The sequence below is a fragment of the Vicugna pacos genome, chromosome 6 (genome assembly GCF_048564905.1).
Source record: "Vicugna pacos chromosome 6, VicPac4, whole genome shotgun sequence".
NCBI lineage: Eukaryota > Metazoa > Chordata > Mammalia > Artiodactyla > Camelidae > Vicugna > Vicugna pacos.
Window position 1 is genome coordinate 41,261,950 of NC_132992.1, and position 19,952 is coordinate 41,281,901.

The following is a 19,952-nucleotide window of genomic DNA, read 5'->3' on the forward strand; positions in this document are numbered from 1 at the left end:
TAATCTGAGTAGAAATGGGTTCTCTAGGAAGCTTAGGAAACACAGGAGTCCAATTAAGTTAATTAGGGTGTATCCTTCAAACTAGAACGTAACTAAAGAAAACCAAACCTAATTATTTACACAGATCTATTTTAAAAACAAAACAAATGAACCTGTGCTGATGGAAGAATGTGTGTAGGACTCAAGTCTAAAAAAAAAAAATCAGAAAAATAGTTACTATTATTTAGTATTTAATAGTTAGTATTATTTAAATAAAGGAATGAAGGAATACAGAAACCAGCCAGAGCAAACTTAAAGCTTCCCTTTGATAACAGAATTGCAGAAAAGTTCTAGCCATGGCACTTGCTAGAAATAGGTATACAGCTGGCCAGGATGACAGCCATCTGAATGCATGTATTTCAACATGGATTATTTTTGAAAAGACTTATTAGTTTAAAGTAACATTATGATTGGAACTAAGTTTGTGACTGAACAAGTTGCTATCTCTGTGGGTCTCCTTTTCCTGCCTATAAGTGAGGTTAGATTGTTTGAGTCCAGATAATCTGTAAGTTCTCCCACAGGCCTCAGGTCGCTGGTTCGTTCTATGACATAACCGTCTCTCCCAGGATGCACACACAGGGATCGGTGCTGCTGACACTGGCCTGGAATCTCATGGCCTCATTTCCTCTGGTCTTTCCCTAAGACAAGACCTGTGACTCACCCTGAGGATGTAGACAGAGGAGGCAAACCACTGCAGAACACACAGCCTCCTCTGCTGATCATTTTCTGATCTCTGAAAGGGGTTCTAAAGGTCTGTTGATTAGATAAGAGCATTATGTCAATTTCAAATTTTTCTGACTTGATAATTGAACTGTGGTGGAATGAAAAGGAGGGAGGGAGGGACAAAGGAAGGAAGGAAAGAAAGAGGGAAAAAAGAAATCACCTGGGAATCCCCCTAGACAACAGTCAAAACTGCCAGGTATTGTTATTGGCTTTTGTGTGGAGCTTGAGAATTACAGGTTGGGTAACAGGAGAAACGCTGAGACCCAGCGGCAACCTCAGGCAAGAGATTGTCACAAAGAATTCTAGTCTCCTATCTGGAAGCCCTCAGGCTTCTATCTGTGAGGTCACCAGTTGGCCCACTAACGTCTCATCCCTCGCAGAAGGGAAGAGCAAGTGTCAAACGTCCAGCTCATAGCCATGACCCCAAACCATTCATGACTGCTTTGTTACAGAAAGATAGCAGGAAAAATAATTTTTTTAAAAGACAACCCCAAGAGGCTTCTGCCCATGTGACCAAGCTTGTTTCCTAGTTAGAAATCTCAGGGGGCTTACATGAAGTTCCCCAGAGAGTACAGTCTGTGGGTTACACTGTCACAACTAGACTTGGATCCCTGCTCTGCAACTTACTAGCTACTTAATTTTCTGAGCCTCAGTTTCCTCATCTATCAAATGGACATCATTGTGCCTACATCATACAACTGTGAAAGAGTAAATAAAATTATTTATTTTACATATATATATATATATACACACTAACATGTGTATAGAACATAAATTATACTTAATATATTTTTCTTTTCCTTTCCCACAAATGACGAGAATGTGCCCGATAGTATAAATATCCTTAGGATTGTGGCCAATATTCAAACGTGAGAAGTAAATGGAAAATAAATTTCAAATTAATCAGTGGTAAATAGATTAATTAACTCCAATCAGGAGGTAAACTAGCCAGAGCTACAGGCTCAAGTCAGAAGAAAGAATTGTATAATGGTCTAATTTGAAACCAGAAGGTCAGCTGTGAAAATAGTCCCGTTTGTAGGGCATGAACAAAGAGTCCCTTGTTATCACTGTGACTATTTAAAAGGTGCTCAGCATCTCCTTCAGTGCACAGATGGGGCACCCTGGCATTGAGACCTTACAACTGTATCCTGGCCAAAACTCTTGGCCAAAAGCAACCCCAACTTGCTTGAGATGGTAAGAGCTATCTGTCAACTCTGGAATGTTGAAAATTAAATATAGACATGATGAAAGGAACCAAACCATGCTATTAACGGTTTTTTCATACCTTTAGGAATGATCTGTGTATATTTAATATTTTAAGTACTGGGAGTGTTTAAGAGATTTTAGGAAATTTGATAGATTTGGGCTTTAATTCTAATTTCAAATGTATAACTGACTAATTTATTTTAGACTTAGATCTTTAGTTGAAAGATAAAGAGAATTATGCACAGTATGTAAACAAAATTGGAATGGACATGATTAACTTGAGAGGGACCACATTCATTAATTTAATTAGATTTATTAGAAAGGGAAGATTTTGGTAGGTAGCTTAGGCAGTAAAAGTGCTTCAGAAAATCAGATATAGTCAATTATAAACGCAGCCTAAAACATTCAAGGGAATTTCACAAATTAAGATGTAAACAGGACAAACTGTTTAAGGGAATTTGGTCTGTTCAGCTAGTCAATCAAATAACTCCCTGGATTTATTATATTTATTTCTAAAATAAGAATTGCAATTTGAACTTGAAAGCTTAAGAAAAACTAGATTTATTTTTCCTTTTTCACTTTTCTAAGTTGAATAATCATTTTAAAATCTCAAGGATTAAATTCTATTTTGTATCCACAAAAATACATTGCACAGACACTAAATAATTCACCTTGACCATGCCAATTTTTAGGTTGATGACCACTTAGATTTCAATTATACTTTGTTTCCTAGGAGTGCTAGAAATAGAAAATGGAATTTACTCAATTTTGAAATAAATATTTTTAAACTATTTTAACCCTCAGGAGATAGGGGAAAGGAAACAGAAAAAAAATCATGAAATTATGATTATGTGATCGCTAAAACTTCCTTTGTGCTGAGCATGTTCCTAGCACAGCTGTAAATGTTTCACGTGTACTACTCATTTAAACCCGCTAAAAACCCATGAAATCTTAGAACAACAGCATAGAAGAAGAAAGGAAGTGCTGTGTGGGTTACCACAATCTAGGAAAAATTCTTATCTTAGCATGTCCGTGTTTCTTAAGGTAGTCCAATTACAATATGCGGCACCCTGTCATACACCTGCTCTTACTCTGGGTCAGGGTACTGAGTGGCAAACAGCTTGTTGGGGGGCAAACCCGGAGACCAGCCAAGAGGCTAATCCCATGACCCAGGTGCACCTCATGGTGCCCGATTTAGGGTGCTGCCAGTGGAGATGTTGAGGGAAGGAAAGATCGAAGAGTTACTTAGAAGTTAGAATTGTTATAACTTCTTGGAAATAGCACATCAGGGAAAAAGTGGTTATCTTTTCCCAAGTCCTCAAAAAGCCAGACCTGAGACCAGAGTTCAGGTCGTAACAATTGATGTGGTAGGAAGTTGAGAGTGAGGAAGAGGGGAGCAGACAGCTGTGCAGGGACAGCGGGCGGCATGGCCACGCGGGCTACTGGCTCACTACAGGAGAACAGGGAGCCAGCAGGTTGCTCTGTAGTATGTTTATTCAGCACGCAAGGCTCCTTAGATGGGCTGCAAAGGACAAACATACCCTGAAGCAATTCACAAAAGAGTGAAAGGAGGGGGACTTTATCTCACAAGTTACCTCCTATCTTTCATTTCCCAAGATAAAGAACCCTAAGGAAGGAGTGAGTGGAGGGGTAAAAGTGATAGAAGTTCCATTTTGAATATGTTTAATTGGCTCTTCAGAGATGTCCAGATGGAAGTCCCCAATAGGCAGTTGAATGCAGATGGAGTCTGGAGAGAGAGAGAGGAGAGAGAGAAAGAGAGAAAACACGCCAGGTCAGAGATGGCTGGGGAGCGAGCAGGCCATGAACACGGGGCTGCGCCACCCAGGAACTCCTCTAGGAATGAAGCACACGTTCCCCCAGCTGCCAGAACTGTTGCCTGCTGGTGTCCCATGGCCAAATCCCTGTCCAGGAATGACCCTTTAGCAAAGGAAGCTGCCTTGCCCAGGTTTCTGTGCCTACCCTGTGCAGCCAATGACAGATTGATGTGGGGTTACAAAGGCCTCTCTCCCCTTTGCCTGGTTCAGGTCATTTCTGAAAGGTCACCCCAGCTCTGGAGTGCCTTAGAATTGGATGATGCCACTGTTGATCTATGTTGCCAATCCGGCTTCCTTCACCCCACTCCCAAGGTGATTTCTAAGAGTGCCCCCCAATACACAACCTGCATGCAAACCTCTCTGTCAGTCTCTGAGCCAACATGGAGTGAAACCTGAGGGAGGGAGAATTCTAGGTGGACATTCTTTCAATAAGCTTGTCTGTGACAAGGAAGGAAGATTCCTGAAGAAGGGTACTGTCAAAGGAAGATTTTGTTTTTGAAGTATATTTGATTTACAATATTGTGTTAGTTTCAGGTGTACAGCAAAGTGATCAGTTTTATATATGTTTTTTCAAACTATTTTCCATTATAGGTTATTACAATATATCAAATATAATTCCCTGTACTATACAGCAAATCCTTGTTGCTGATCTATTTTATGTCTAGTAGTTTGTATCTGTTAATCCCATATTCCTGATTTATCCCTCCCCCAATGTCCCTTTCCCCTTTGGTAACCATAAATTTGTTTTCTATGTCTGTGAGTCTGTTTCTGTTTTCCATACAGATTCATTTGTATTGTTTTTTGGATTCACATATAAGTGATATCTGACTTACTTCACTAAATATGTTGGTCTCTAAGTCCATCCATGTTGCTGCAAATAGCAATATTTCATTCTTTTTATGTTTGAGTAATAGTCCATATATTTATATATGTGTAATATTTTAAGCCAATCGCCTGTTGTGGGCACTTGGGTTGTTTCCATATCTTAGCTATCGTAAATAGTTCTGCTATGAATTTTGGGGTGCATGTATCTTATCAAATCAAGAGTTTTTTTTCCAGATATATACCCAAGAGTGGGATTTCTGGATCATATGGTAGCTCTATTTTTAGTTTTTTAAGGACCGTGCATACTGTATTCCATAGTGGCTGCACCAATTTACATTCCCACAGACACTGAAGGAGGGTTGCCTTTTCTCTACACCTTCTCCAGCATTTATTATTTGTAGGTTTTTTTGATGATAGCCATTCTGACCAGTGTGAGATGATATGTCATTGTGGTTTTGATTTGCATTTCTCCAATAATTAATTAGCAATATGAGCATCTTATTATATGACTGTTGGTTATGTGTATGTCTTTTTCAGAGAAATGTCTTTTTAGGTCTTCTGCCCATCTTTTGATTGGGTTGTTTTTTTCGATATTGAGTCGCATGAGCAACTTGTATATTTTGGATATTAACTCTTTGTCAGTAGCATTGTTTGCAAATATTTTCTTCCATTTCATCAGTTGTCTTTTTGTTTTGTTTATGGTTTCCTTTGCTGTGCAAAAGTTTTAACAAAGTCTGATTTATTTTTCCTTTTATTTCTATTGCCTTGGTAGAGTGCCCTAAGAGAGTATGGCTATGGTTTATATCAGAGAATACTTTGCCTATGTTCTCTTCTAGGAGGTTTATGGTGTTTTGTCTTATGTTTAAGTCGTTAAGCCATTTTGAGTTTATTTTGTATATAGTGTGAGGGAGTATTCTAACTTCATTGATTTACATGCTGCTGTCCAGCTTTCCCAAGATCACCCAAGAAGAGATTCTTTTCTCCATTGTATATTCTTGCCTCCTTTGTCAGAGATTAATTGACCATAGGTGTGTGGATTTATTTCTGGGCTCTCTATTCTGTTCTGTTGATCCATATGTCTGTTTTTCTGCCAATACCATGCTGTTCTGATTACTGTAGCTCTGTAATATTGTCTGAAGTCTGGGAGGGTTATGCCTCCAGCTTCGTTCTTTTTCTTCAGTATAACTTTGGCAATTCTGGCTCTTTCGTGATTCCATATAAATTTTCAGGATTATTTGTTCCAGTTCTGTGAAAAATGTCCTGGATACTTTGATAGGGATCACATTAAATCTGTAGATTGCTTTAGGTAGTATGGGCATTTTAACATTATTAGTTCTTCCAATCCAAGAGCATGGGATGTATTTCTATTTCTTTAAATCATCTTCAGTTTCCTTTATCAATGTTTTATAGTTTTCAGCATACAGATCTTTTACCTCCTTGGTTAAGTTTATTGCTAGGTGTTTTTTTTTTCTTTTGACATAATTTTAAATGAGATTGCTTTTTAACTTTCTAGTATTTCATCATTAGTGTAAAGAAATGCAACAGATTTCTGTATATTAATCTTGTATCCTGCTACCTTGCTGAATTAATTTATTAGTTCTAATAGTTTTTGTGTGGAGACTTTAGGGTTCTCTATATAGAGTACCATATTATCTGCAAATAGTGACAGTTTTACCTCTTTCCTTCCAATTTGGATCCCCTTTATTTCTTTTTCTTGTCTGATTTTTGTGGCTAGGACTTACTGTGTTGACTAGAAGTAGTAAGAGTAGGCATTCTTGTCTTGTTCCTGAGTTTAACAGGAACACGTTCAGCCTGTCACTGCTGAGTATCATGTAGGCTGTGGGTTTGTCATAAATGACTTTTATTATGTTGAGATAGGTTCCCTTTACCCAACTTTGGTGACAGTGTTTATCATGAATGGTTGTTGAATTTTGTCAAATGCTTTTCTGCATCTATTTCGATGATCATGTGGGTTTTGTCTTTACTTTAGTAACGTGGTGTATTGCATTGATTGATTTGCATATGTTGAACCATCCTTGTGACCCTAGAATGAATCCAGCTTGATCATATTGTATGATCCTTTTTATGTATTGTTGGATTCAGTTTGATAATATTTTATTGAGGATTGTTGCATCTATATTCGTCAAAGACACTGGCCTGTAATTTTCTTTTCTTTTCTTCTTTGTAGTGCCTGTCTGGTTTTGGTGTCAAGGTGATTGATGGTGGCTTCATAGAATGAATTTGGGAGTATTCCCTCCTCTTCAACATTTCAGTATAGTTTGAGAAAGATAGGTATAAGTTCTTCTTGGTATGTTTGGTAGAATATCCTAGTGAAGCCATCTGGTCCTGGACTTTTGTTTACAGGGAGTTTTTATTATTATTATTATTATTATTATAGATTCTATTTCACTTCTATTGATTGGTCTATTTAAATTATCTGTTTCTTCTTGACTCAGTTTTGCCAGCCTGTATGTTTCTAGAAACTTGTCCATTTCTGCTAGGTTGTCCAATTTGTTGGCATATAACTGTTCATAGTATTCTCTTGTGATTTTTTGTGTTTCTGTGGTATCAGTTGTTATTTCTCCTATTTCATTTCTTATTTTATTTGGGTCCTCTCTTTTCTTCTTTGTGACCCTGGCTAGAGGTTTATTGATTTTGTTTATCTTTTCAAAAACCAGCTCTTGGTTTTACTGATCTTTTCTTTTTTCTGATCTCTATTTTATTTTCTTCCTCTGTGATCATTAGTATTTCCTTCCTTTTACTGATTTTAGGTTTTGTTTTTTCTTATTCTAATTCTTTTAGGTGTTGCATTAGGTTGTTTGAGATTTTTCTTGTTTCTTGAAGAAGACTTGTATCATTATGAACTTTCCTCTGAGAACTGCTTTTCCTGTATCCCATACATTTTGTAAGGTTTTATTTTTATTGTTGATTGTCTCAAGGTATTTTCTGATATCTTCTTTGATTTTATCATTCATCCACTGTTTTTTTTTTTTTTTTTTTAAGTTTAGACTCCCTGCATTTCATCTTTTCTGTTTTTCTTTCTGTGGTTGATTTCTAGTTTCATACAGTTGTGGTCAGAAAAGATGCTAGAAATAATTTTTATCCTCTTAAATTTATTGAGGCTTGTTTTTTAATCTAGTGTATGGTCTATCCTAGGGAATATTCCACACATGCTTGAAAAGAATGTGTATTCTGGGTTTATAAAACCTTATAAAATACAAAGATTGTGTAACATTTGTAAACAAAACCTTACAAAATCTATGGCATGCAGCAAAAGCAGTTCTAAGAGGAAAGTTCATAGTTGTACAAGCCTTCCTGATATAGCTCCATGGTAGAGTGCATGTAGATATCAATTAAGTCCAACTATTGTGTCATTAAGGAGCTCTGTTGCCTTACTGATTTTCTGTCTGGATAATCTGTCCATTCATGTCACTGGGGTGTTAAAATATCCTACTATTATTGTATTCCTGTCAATTTCTCCCTTTATGTCTGTATAAAAATTTGGTATTTTTAAAAATATATTTAGGTGCTCCTCTATTGGGTGCACATATGTTAATGAGTATAATTTCTTCTTCTTGTATTGATCCCCTTATAATATAGTGTCCTTCTTTTTCTTTCTTTATGGCCTTTGTTTTAAAGTCTACTTAGTCTGTATGAGTATTGCTACCTCCATTTTCTTTTTGTTTCCATTTGCATGAAATCTGTTTTTCCATCTCTTCAATTTCAGTCTTTGTGTGTCTTTCACCCTGAAGTGAGTTTCTTATAAGCAGCATATTGTAGGTTCTTATTTTTTAATCTAATCTACCACTCTGTGTCTTGATCATAGAGCATTTAATCCACTGATATTTAAAATAATTATTGATAGGTATGTACTTATTGACATTTTATTCCTTGTTTTCCAATTGTTTTTGTAGTCCTTCAAAGGAGGATGTTTCTTTTAATTTGGAAAGACTAAGCATTTTTATCTGCTTATGAAAAAGAGCTAGTTGAGAGGGAAAAATGGAAGATTCTGGATGAAAAAAGCACCTTGAGAAGAACTGGGATCCAAATCATAAGTAGAAAAATTGTCTATTGTAAGAGGAAAGACATTCCCTGGGATAAGAATGAGGGAGAAGAAGAGAATCAGTGTGAACATAAAACTTATTTTCACTGTAGGGAAAGCTAGACCATCTACAGAGGAGTAAGAGAAACTGGAAGCTGGGAGATGGAGGCATGAAGACAGTGGCAAATATTAAAAATAGGCACTGGGGACAATGGCTGAGAGGATCACCCAGTGGGATGCCATAGAATTGCTGAGCAGTGATGAAGCCCCAGTTGAGAATGAGGTCACCAGGAATTTACAGTGTAATCATCACAGTACTAAACATGGTATGTTATAATTATTCACAGTCCTTTCTTAGAACATGTGCCTCACAAGCTGGAGTATCCACTAAATGTTGAATAAATGAATGGACCCAGTTTAAGTGAGCCCTTCAGTTAAAGGGCCACATCTCCACCAATAGTTTCATCAACAAAAACTATATGACAGCTATCTTGGGTCAATCTCTCTCTGATATTTTTAGTCTAAAGAAATGTTGAGGTGAAAAATATGCTTTCCTCTGCTTTTGTGCAAGTTTATTAATATTATTAATATAGTATATGTATGCTTTGTAACACATGTATGCTGTGTAATGAGTTATGCATGAAATAGTTTTCCAAAGATCACTGATCAGGGCAGGGTAGAGCTCAGGCTAACTCAGGTCCCCTGACTTGCAGTCCTCATACTGGACTATGTGAAACTGCCAAGGAGTTCCATGTGATCCACTAGGGCTTCAATGTTCCCTTCCTTCCTTTATTCCTTCCTTCCTCCCTCCCTCCCTCCATCTTTCTTCCTTGAGCATGGTAGACCTCTTGGAATCCTTCCCCATCTCCCTACTAAGCTGTTCCCCAGCTTGATTATGTTCAGCCCTCATTTGCACATGCTCTTGACACCTCGTGTTTCGTGGCAGAAATGGCTGATAAAATTCCACACTGATTAATTTCATGTTTAATCTAACTGATACTTCTGTAGCCTTTGCAAATAACCTTTTTGAACAAAAACTGCAACGGCTCATTCCAAACCCGATCAAAGAGGTATGCATGACTCACAGCCACTAAATAAACATTGATGCCTGATGGCAGTAATATGGCTATTTATATTCAGAGCCTGATTTAACCAGTGGCATTCCTGTAATAAGATAATAAGCATGAGCTGTTTACTAGAAAAAAAGGAGAGTCTTTGGTGCTGGTGTTCAATAAAATCTCTTAACAGGCAAATGAGTCTCTGAAATTGGTTGGCAAATACATCCAGAATGAGATGTGCTAATTAGTTGCTGTTACTGATTTTCTAAAATAAAGAGTTTAAACTTAAATTAGCCCTGAAATTTAGTACAATAAAAAAATACCGAATATATGATACCATGTTGAGAGTCTTACAGATTATGTCTAATATATGTCCAACAATACAATTAAGAAGAAAGAATTCTGCACCTAAATCACTAGATTTTAAACAGAGACTGTCTAAGAAGGGGTTTTAAATGTGGAGAATTAGATATTTGAATCTCAGGTTCAGGTTTTTTTTTCCATTCAGGGAGCATTTGTGGGTGATCCTCTTGGCTATACTGGCAGAGATATCTATTACTAGAAGCACTTTAATTTTTAAATAGAAAGAGTAAAGGAATGCAAGAATTATCTTAATCACATTTGGATACGCTTTAAAAATAGATTAAGCCATTCAAAACTAAGATCACAGAGGTTCTAGGTAAACATGTAGGAGACACTTGTCTGGATTCAGAAATAAATGATGAAAGCATCAAGCTTGTAGTTCGTGATGCCTCTCCCAGCATTTTCCAGTGCTGTTTTTCCTCCACTGAAGTGACAGCAGCAGGCGTGTTGTGCTGGCTCCCTTTCTCCTTCTGCTATCACTCCAGGCAGCCCTTTCCAGATGCATCTTCAAACTTCCATTTTCACTGCTGCCTTCACCAAGTTGGAAGGGACTGCCTCTATCAAGACTTGCAACTTCAGGTAGTGAGATGATCTCAGAAGACAGCCAGATTTTTTAAAAATCAAATATTGCATCTAAAAAGATATGGCCAAGTCATAAGAGGATTCCACTTGTGTCTCAATTATAATTTTTGCTCCCAAAACATGTATAAATTCAAGAATCTGTTGTTTGAATTTAGCTGGTTGAGATGATGCTTGTTTTCCCAGAGCAAATGGTCATTCTTCTTTTAAAACCAGTTAAATGGGAAGATGTCAGTGCCCCAAAGTAGTAATGTTTCTAATGTTAGCAATGAATCCCTTCATTCATTTGGGTTCTAATTATCTATAAACAAAGGTTGATTATTTATTTGCTTTAATTTAGATGTTCAGTCTGTATCAGAGGCCTTAGTAACCAGGAGTTATTGATAATGTACATCTTGGTTTCCATGTCACAGTGGGCCCCAGTTCAGGCAACAACATTTCCAGCTAACAGTGAGACCTAGAATTGTGGGGGACATTCTCATACAGTCTAGCAAATAACTGAAATGATAAACAGAATCCTGTACCTATATTTTTCAGTAGTATTAATTAAGGTTCTCTTGAAACCAGCGCTGGCTAGCTTAAGACAAAAAGGAATTTACTTAAAAGGATGTTAGCAATCTTATAAAATGTAAGAAAGACTTGAACAGCGACACCTCAGAACTGCAAGAACCACAGCAGTTCCCAAGACATGAAAACAAGAGTTTCTGGGCTCATCCTGCTATTTTTGTAGCTTAGCAACTAACATCTCCTGTTTCCTTTGTTTCTGTTTTAAGATTCCACAGTCTTAGACAAGATAATCTGGTTGGTCCAGCTGGGCTCAAACAAATGACCTGAACAAATCAGTTATGACTAACAGAGGAGGGGGTCAGGGTCGCATGGTATAGACATGACTCTCTGGCAAGTCCCCAGAGACAGGAGGATGGTTGTCAGCTGGGCAGCAAACTCAACGGTCCTCTACACCAATGCTCTTCTAAGTGCTGGTCCCCCAAACAATTTGATGCCAATCTAGGCCGGTATAAGGCACAGGCACCAGAATCTAAATCAATGCCCTGCTTACCTCATTGAGAAAATCTTGCCATTAGAAAAAAAAAAAAAGTCAGCTGCAAAGGGGAAATGGCAGGGAGGGATAAATTAGGGGTTGGGCATTACCAGACACACACTACTATATATAAAATAGATAAACAAGGACCTACAGTATAGCACAGGGAACTACATTCAATATCTTGTAATAACCTATGAAAAAGAATGTGTGTGTGTGTCTGTGTGTGTATATATATGTATAATTGAATCCCTATGCTATATACCAGAAACTAACACAACATTGTAAATCCACTATATTTCAATAAAAATTGTAAAAAATCAGCTGAACTATAGAGTGTGCTTGTAACACAGCTGGGTTACATCCTGGTGCAGCACGCCTCACTCCCTCGTGGACCAGTAGCAAACAGTTTTCAGACCACTCTTGAGTAAGAGTCTCTTTTCTTCAGTCTTTGCCTGACTTCATGGGACTAGTACCAGAATAATCAAGAACATACACTTTGAAGTCACCTGGATTTGAGTTCTCACTATGCTTAATAGCTGAATGACCTTGGGCAAATAAATACTCCGAGTCTCATTTTCCTCATCTAAGTTGGAGATAACAACACCACCATATTAGTTAGGACTTCTTCCATTGCAAGCAACAGAAATTCAAATCATTAGGTTAAGCCCGATGAAATTGTTGACATCTAATCTGCAAAAATGGCAGTTTTATATAGTTCAAACTAATAGCTTAAGCTAAAAAAAATGTATTGGTTTATGAAGCTGAAAATTTTAACAGTAGAATAGGTACCACACACATCTGAACCTAGGGTCCAACCAGAATTGGACTGTGTGGCACAGAAGGACCCTAACTGGCCCTACCTGGGTCATACTTCCAACCCTCAGCCCAATCCAAGTCAAAAAAGACATGCAGTTTCCATGATGGGTCAGGTTCAAATGATGTGCTTAGGAGTAGGCAGGGCACTATGATTTAGAGATTGACAAGCTTGTCAGGTAAATCCTTTGTTTTGTTCAGTCACATCCCCAGTGCCTGGCACATAATAGGTGTCCCCAAAATTAAGTAAATCAAAGATTAGGAAGGGGTATCATGCAGCCTCTCCAGTCAAAAGAGGGAGCAGACAAAAGCACTGGAATTCCATGATTCATGCCTACTTCAGATGGTCGTTGATCAGATGAGAATGTGATGCACATGGGACAGGGCTTGGCACATGGTGGCACTTCTATCACCCACAGAGATCAGGTCAGCGTGGGAGCCCACATCTTCTGTGGCACTCACAGCATGGGGCAGTGAGTTGCACATAGCAGGCATCCAGGTTTTTTGACTGACTAGATGACCTAGTAAGTGAAGTCATGAATAGACAACAAGCAATCTGGATCCCCTGTCTTCCTTTGAAATATGCTTCTTATCCTACTGAAATTTTGATTTGGTCTAAAATTTTCCTATTAACAACCAGATAAGAATCACACAATCGACAGTGCAAGAACAGGCAAAAAATTACAGCTGGAGGCATTTTAGTTAAAGATCTACATTAGGAACACCTTCTAGCATCTGGAAAACAAATCTTCAGTGAAACTTTAAGAAAACAGGCTGGTTTCTTTTATAATTCCTCTTGGTAGAAGAAGGGACGGATGACTTCTAAGAGTTCTTGACTAGTGACTGGCAGCATTGTTAGGTCACATTCCAATCCACATGAGGACAAAGGAAGGGAGATGGGAGCAAAAGACACGATATGAGAATGTTTGACTTGGAAGTGTCCACAGAGCTCATCTAGTCTAATTTCCTCTTTTTACTAAAGAGGGAACTGAAGCCTGGAGAAACGAAGTGGCCTGTCTAAGGGGGTAGAGCTGACTCTAGATCTTCCTAGACCATGTCTAGTATTTGTCCTCCAAGTCATACCACAGGCAGTGGTGGCAGCCAGTGCACCAGCTGTGCCCCGATTGCATGCAAGCGTGGACAGCAAAGCACGTGGGGGATGGTAATGCCTCAGAGAGAAACTAGTGCAGACCCTTGTGTGGTAATGGGTCAAAGAGGGGGGATCAGTGTGCCCTGAAAAATAAGCTGACTCCCACTCTTGGTCACAAACCCCATGTATTGCTAACCAACACCTTCCCACCCACCACCTGAAGAGAATCCAAAACATGTACAAAATATATTTTTAAGAAATATGTGTCAAGCAATTTGAGCAAATGATAAATCTGGTTATTTTATGAACACTTCATTTTCTAAACTAATTCAGGAAACATGAATCTGACAAAGGATATTTGAGCCTTTTCTGAATAGGAAAAACATACACTTAGGTGCTGAAATACTGACTTTGCAGGTTTACAAGAACAGGCAGATTATTTGCCATTGGGAAGACCCAAGCTACGTGCTCACTTAGAGGGTATGCGCACCATGCATGTGGCAGCCTGTTGGTTCCCCTCTCGGTGCTGGCTCTCCCCTCCCTCACTGACGGAGTGCCTGTATTGCTGGGATTGACAGGATTCCCAGCCTAAACTTTTTTATGACTTATTTGAAATGTAAGTAAAAGTCACTGAGGCTTTCCAAAGGGACTGACTCAGCTGGCAGGCCCCTTCTGTCTTTTCTCTTTCTGCATCTTCCAGATGCAAATCAGATGGCTGGAGCTCCAGAAGTCTTTCTATAAATACAAGATGCAGATCTATCCTAGGGACTGTGGGATGGCAAGCTGCCAGGAGCTTGGGTCTCCAAACACCTCCTGGCACCATAACATCAGCCCTACACTGCCCATTTCTTATTGAATGAGAGGAAAATGAAGCACTGTCTTATTTAAACCAATTTTCAGATCAGCCAAGTACAATTCCTGACTGATAGAAATTCATGACCCGGTCTTGGCAAAATAAGTTCTTTAGCCCCTTCATGCCTCAGTTTCTCTCTCCTTAAAACTGAGCAAGAGTACTAACCAGCATTAAAGATGACATAATCCAGTATTTTTAAATTCTAGAAATTTGTTGGATGTAGTTCAAAGGCGTGAGGAGGTGAACACATGGGTATCTGAACTCTACCAATAGTCAATCAAAACAGTTCCTTTTCTATTTAATTTTTATATTGAGTTTCCAAGTAATATTTCATTTGGAGGAGAAAAACATAATTTAAAGGCTAAAATAATTTGAAAATCACTGGTATAGAAAAATGTGTAGTCCTTCCTATGTGAGAAGGACAGTTGAGGCATACCACTGCTCCCAAGATGGTGTTCTTCCAACACTGCCTATGGATCTGGCGATGCCTGTTAGGTCCTGCTTGGGACCAACATCCCACACTTGTAGACCAGCTTAAGGAAGCAGTCTGGGGCCACCGAGCACTGTGAAATGCCCTGATTCCTGCAGGAATAAAGCCAGCCACCCCACTGCCTTTACACTGTGCTCTAACCCCAAGCCTAAGAGCAGTGCAGCAGCTGTTCTCTGGGGTGTCAAAGAGAGACTGGAGGGATGTGAGGAGCCATGTCCACTAGGAAGGTGTCTTGTCACTCAGTGCTTCCTGTCACCTCATTGCCCTGACCTCTCTGACCCATCAGACTCAGTGTACTCACTTACCCAAGGGTTCAGTAGCCTTCCACATGGGAAAAAGTCCCCATCTGGAAGAAGGAAGGAAAGGAGGAAGGGAGGAAGGAAGGAAGGAAGATGATAGGTAGGTAGGTAGGTAGGTAGGTAGGGGGTGAGGAGGAGAGGGAGAGAGGAGAAGGAAAAAAAGTCTTGAGCCATTCACACAACTTTGATTTCTAATCAAGCTGCTTCTTAGCAGCACATTTCACCTGAGCCCTGGGAAAAGACCTAAACCACAAAGGTCTTGGGACCTTGGAAACCAGCCTTTATCTGACTGAACCCCGCACCATCCACAGAAGGAGCTTCAGAAACCCAGAAAATGATACAACCAGGGCCCTTTGATTATAGAAGATTGTATCCCCTGTACACTACGCCACCTCAAATAAAAAGCAGCTGAGGGCTGAGGCTGGCGCTTACTGAATCGGAGGCCCCAGAGCAAGCCCAGACCCTGACTCCAAATTCTCTTTCCCAACCGACTTGATTTCAACTTTGACTTGCCAATCAAGCTGCAGCTTGTTCCACTCAAGTCCCCAGCTCTGTTTCTCCGAGCATAACCACTGCCTGTCTTCATCTCGCTTTGTGGGGTCACGTCCCATCGCTAAGCCACAGATCTCTCGTGAGCCCTTGTCTTTAACCCTCTCACTCTGAACCCTCTCTCCAACTGCATGTAGCCATTCCAGCCACTCCCAGCTGCCAAAATCCAAACTCTTTTGAGGATAGTCAGGCTCCATCTGCCTGCCTTTCTTACGTTCTAAAACATATCTACATAAACACAACTCACTCAAATCGATCACTAAAATAGAGTATGCCTGTTTTGCATTGCAGCTTACCTTTCTTTTTCCACCCTACTCTCCCACCTCAATTAGACTTCTGCAAATACATCCTTCTGAGTGAGTTTTTGAATGGTGATGGGACAAATGACAGAGAAAAGACGACACTAAAAATTAAGAGAAACAGTTTAGAGATAAATTGTGAAGAGCTGATGGACCATCTCTGGTTTCCATTTAGTTCAGTGAGGTAGAGAGGACTGCTAGATATTGCCTCTTGGTCCTCAGCTTCTATCGCTACCTTTTTCTACACTCCCCTCTGGATCGTAGGGACTGGAAGGCTTAAAACTATATTTTCCCAACTCCCTTTCTGCTAGAGTTCTAGATGAAATTTAGCTTCTGCTGATAAAATGCCAACAAAAGTGGAGGCATTCTCTCTGGGGGCAGTGGTGACTAGTAAGCTTGCTCCCCAAAACATGAGCTTTTGCAGTGGCCACATTCCATGGTACCCTGTCTGATGACCAGCCTTGTGGGTACTGGGCAGCTGTCATGCTGGCAGCATTTTCCTGATCTCTGGGTAACAGTAGACAGCAGATGGAAGAGAGAAAGAAGGCACTAGATTCAGTAAGATGGACTGAGCCGCATGCCCTTGGCTGGAAGAGCTCCAGCTTCTTACCCCAGCATCCTCTCTCCTCAAAAACAGGGTCCACATGATTGAGACACTATTCCTTATACATGAACTTTAAAGTGAGTGACTGCTATTCACAAATCAATCAATGAACCCATCATATTAATAAACTAAAGAGGAAAAGTCACATGCTTGTATCAACTGATGCAGAAAAAGCATTTGGTCAAAACTCAACACCCAATCATGACAGAAACTCTCAGAAAACTAGGATAGCAGGAAACACTCTCAATTTGATAAAGAACATCTACAAAAAAACCCTACAGCTAAGATTATATTTAATTCTAAAAGACTGGATGCTTTTCCCCTAAGATCAGGTAAAAGGTAAGTATGTTTGCTCTCACCACTACTATTCAGCCATGATCTAGCCAGCTCAATAAGGCAAGAAAAGGAAATAAAAAGCATATGGATAAGAAAGGTAGAACTAAAACTGCCCTATTTGCAAATGTCATTATGGTCTACATAGAAATCCAAGGAATCTTTAAAAAAAATTCCTTGAACAAATAAGTGCGTTCAGCAAATTCACTGCTAACAAGATCAACATACAAAAATCAATCACAGCAATGGAAAAATTAATTGTATTTCTATATCCTAACAGTGCAAATGTGGGAACAAATTAAAAATACAATACCATTTATTATCACTCAAAAAATACAGCAGTGGAGTGACTGCTGTTCACAGGTCTCTCAGCTACTAGAGAGCCCTGTTCTGAGATAAGACACCTCTCCACCCTGACTCTAGTAAAGAGGTCAGGAAATCTTGAGTAAGGTTGGAGGTATTAATTTCGGGCAGTTAATTACATTCTTTCAGCATCCATCTCCCTGAAGTTTTCACTGGGCAAATCCTTCAGGAGGACATCCCCATTAGCTATTCATTTTTCTTTCGCACTGACGGGAGAATGAAGCGACTGTTGGCGGTGTCACACAACTCGTCGAAATTCACCCCAGGGTGAAGTGATCCTCAAATAATTACCAAATGTAGTTCAGGTAACTGAATTAGTGAATTACCTTGGCTCCTTTGAGATGAAAGACTCTTTAGGAATGTGAAATACTTCAGCTCTTTGTTATTAATAACCTGAACAATGAGAGAACCCAAAGTAGTATTCAATATGCTCCAGGAATGGGATGACTAGAATTAAAGAATGCAATTGATTTTCATTTTCCATACTTTTCATTTTCTATCCTTTTCATCTCAATAGTCAGGACTGAATATGACAAGTCATCAAATCCCCTCTGATGGTAATAAGGCATCAACTCTTGAGCCTGGGAAGAGAAAAATTTAGCCGAAGTGTGGCAAGGACATAGTTCTCCTCCTTTCTGTAATTTATTACCGTTTCCTCTCACCCATCCTATTACACTACTCTACGGGTGAAAATCTCCTACCTTGCTTGCTTTTCTCCTGTCTTAGTCTAATTTTCCAAAATTAAGAGTCTCAACTGCTCTTCCACCCTTCAAACATTTGCTCCCATCAGTGGTGCCCACCAGAGAAATGTAGGATGCCCTAGGCTTAGTGCTCTGCCCTCGACACAAAGAAGACAGAAGCCTAGAGATGAATCCCTGGCAGACAGCTTGACCTGGGGCAGGAGGAGTGGGAAGCGGTGGGGAGGGGTTGAGGGCTGGTAAATCAAGCCCCTGCCCACCTGAGGTTGGTAGAGGGCTGAGGATGTTGATGGAGATGCTAGAGGCTCTACTCGTGCTGGATATGGGTGTGCTGCATTTACTGAACTTAATTTAGTTACTCATTTTTAGATTTCATTTTTTTAAAGAATTGAGTTTTCTATTTTTCTCTCTTTCCAAATAATTTTTTAAGTGTGATTTATTTTGGAATGGGAATAGATAATACATTCATATAGCTCCTAATTCAAAAAACATTCAGTTATATACAGTGAAGTCTTCCTCCCACTCCATGATCCTGCCACCTAGTTCCCCCTCCAGAGGCATCAGCATCGTTGACCTAATTTTCCTTGCAGAAATGTACAGGCAAATTTGTATAAGACATCCCTTCACCATTTTTTATTTACACAAATAACTCACTCTTCTGTTCTGTACCTTGCTTTTCCCATATATCTTAGAGATCATTCCATACTAGTATACAAAGACCTCCTCAATCTTTTTAATGAAGAATATTAATGTATCTTCATCTGTCCAACCACTCCCCCATTGATGATCATGTCCATTAGTTCCAATTTCTTGATACTACAAATTGTACTGCAGTGATTAACCTATCATTCCCACATATAGAAGTATGTATGTTTGTAATTTAACAGAATTGCCATAGAATTATTATATGAATTGCTAATAGGATTATTATAAATAATTCCTGTAAACAGAATTGCTGAATCAAACATTATGTATTTGTAATTCTGATGGATATTGCCAAATTGCCATTCCATGTCACCTGACACAACATCCTTTGCCCATCTTTCTATAGCATTATTGGTCTTTTTCTTATTGATTGTAAGGCAATGAGTTACAAATATATTTCCTAATTTGTCCATTGACTTTTGACTGAGCTATGATTGTTTTTGCATGGAGACATTTTAAAAAATACAGCTGAATTTTTCAGTATTTTATTTTATGACTGCTGTAATTTGTGTTATAATTTTTAAAGGTTTCCTTCAGTCATAAATTACAGTAAGAAAATATTTTCTGATTTTTTAAATCTTTTTATGGTTTCATATTGTTATATTTAAAATTTGTAACCCATCTGAAATTTATTTGGTTAGATGTGAGGTATGGCTCCAAATTTAATTATTTATTTATTGCTATAGCTAACTACCCTGTTGTCCAAACATCACTGATAAAACTCCAGCGTTCCCTGGTGATTTGAAATAAGACCTTTACCATGTGCTAAATCCCTATATGTACTGGGGCTACTTCTGGATTTTCTGTTCTGTTTCATCTCTCTATTCATGTGCCAGTGACACCGTGGTTTGATCTTTTAAAATATAACTAGAAGTACTTCAATTTTTAAAACTTATTTATATCTCTCCTTAAGGCAACTTTTCCTTTGGGTCAGTGATCCATGGAAACAAGGTTTCCTGTCTGTGTCTTACAACTTTGTTTACTTTCCCTGAGATAGCTTATGACCAGATTTTTCTTAATGTTCCAGGAAAAGAAATGTAGCCTCTACCATCTGAGTGGCATAGTCAAATGAATGAAATAGCCTCGGCTTATGAGATGACCATAGGAATACCATATTTTACGTTTCCAACTTATCAGGGTCACG

At 38.9% G+C, this 19,952-nt stretch overlaps 1 long non-coding RNA gene across 1 annotated transcript in view; it reads right to left on the bottom strand.

The window, feature by feature from the left end:
• LOC107033837 (uncharacterized) overlaps positions 1 to 19,952 on the bottom strand; it is a 336,084-nt gene that overhangs the window by 98,962 nt on the left and 217,170 nt on the right. The gene's annotated exons all lie outside the window — the stretch shown is intronic.